Source organism: Pteropus vampyrus, unplaced genomic scaffold, assembly GCF_000151845.1.
Source record: "Pteropus vampyrus isolate Shadow unplaced genomic scaffold, Pvam_2.0 Scaffold220, whole genome shotgun sequence".
Taxonomy (NCBI): domain Eukaryota; kingdom Metazoa; phylum Chordata; class Mammalia; order Chiroptera; family Pteropodidae; genus Pteropus; species Pteropus vampyrus.
The window spans coordinates 2,006,883-2,008,403 of NW_011889001.1; the positions used below are offsets into that span (position 1 = coordinate 2,006,883).

The window sequence follows — 1,521 nt, forward strand, 5'->3', positions numbered from 1 at the left end:
GTCTACGGCCATGGCATCTTGAACAAGCCCGATGTCTGATCTCGGAAGCTAAGCAGGGTTGGGCCTGGTTAGTACTTGGTTGGGAGACCGCCTAGGAAGACCAGGTGCTGTAGGCATAAATAATAATAATACATTAAAAAAAAAAAGAAAAATTCTAGATCAAGTGAACACAAGTATAACGAATCATAAAAACAGAGAGTCATGGCCCTTCAATCAATTCCCAGACTTGAGCCAGTTTACAGACCCAGAGCCCCTTGAATGAAGGGAGGCTAGGTCTCCTTTAGGAAGGACCCCAGTGTGTGTGTTACATGCCAATGATTCAACTCCAACTCCGGGTGACCTTATGAGTGGGTGATATCCACCATGTCCTGTCCTCAACAGCCCTGCTCAGCTCCTGTAGACTCATGCCTATGGCTTCTTTTATGGAGTCAGGATTATTGCCTTTTCCAAAGAACCCTGCCTTCTCATGATGTGCCTGAAGTAGGACAACTTCGGTTTTGTCATTTTTACCTCTAGTGATGTTTCAGCTTAATTTACTCTAGGACCCACTTGTTCATCTTCCTGAGACTCCAGTTTGATAACTGCAGATCTTGGGATGTCTTAATCTCCAAAATCACATGAACCAATTCCTTATAATCCCCTCTCCATATGTGTGTGTGTGTGTGTGTGTGTGTATAATTTTCTATTTCTCTAGAGAACCCAAGTGAAAACACAACTGCAGCTTTCCCTTAGCTTCTGGGTTTTCCAGACACTGCTGTCTACTCTGCATTCACTGTCCCTTTGGCCTCCTCAAAGTGAGCCAGGACCCACCCTCTTTGTTCCCCAACAGTACTGAACACACATCAGGCTCTCTGTATGGAGTCCTAAGGTTGAGGTTTAGAGATAAATTGTGCCCCTTCCACTCCTTCCCGGGGACAGTGAAACTCAGGGCACTCCAACAGCTCTCTCTAAAGATATCCTTTTCACAAATCCTTTCAAATGTCCAATGACTCAATCCTTTTTGTACCCTCTTAATGAGTGATAAGTATAATATTTGGGAATTATTTTTAGGTTTAATATCATGTTACATACTGAAGAGGTAAGAAGGAAATAGCATCTTTGCAATGAGACCAGGAAATTATTAAACATGAACAGATAGTTATGAAAAATATTGCCTACGGCCATGGTACCCTGAACAAGCCTGATGTCTGATCTCAGAAGCTAAGCAGGGTTGGGCCTGGTTAGTACTTGGATGGGAGACCACCTAGGAAGACCAGGTGCTGTAAGTGTAAAAAATAAATAAATAAATAAATGAGGAATTGTAAGCTGACAAGGTCCTTGTACTCTGCGAGGTCAACCAAGGGTTGCCTCACCTAAAAAAAAAAATTGCTATTGGAAATAAAAGGACTACAATAAGTAAGATAAATAGTAGATTAGAATAGCTAATGATAGATGAGTGAATTAAAAGAGAAAAAGAAATTACATATAATACAGCACCAAAAGATAAAGAAATGAAAAATATGAGTAAGAGGTTGAGAGTCA

At 41.2% G+C, this 1,521-nt stretch overlaps 2 pseudogenes; both read left to right on the plus strand.

Moving 5' to 3' along the window:
• LOC111747396 lies at positions 1 to 116 on the plus strand (annotated as a pseudogene).
• A 1,036-nt stretch (positions 117 to 1,152) lies between these two features.
• On the plus strand, positions 1,153 to 1,268 carry LOC111747399 (annotated as a pseudogene).
• Positions 1,269 to 1,521: the final 253 nt, after the last annotated feature.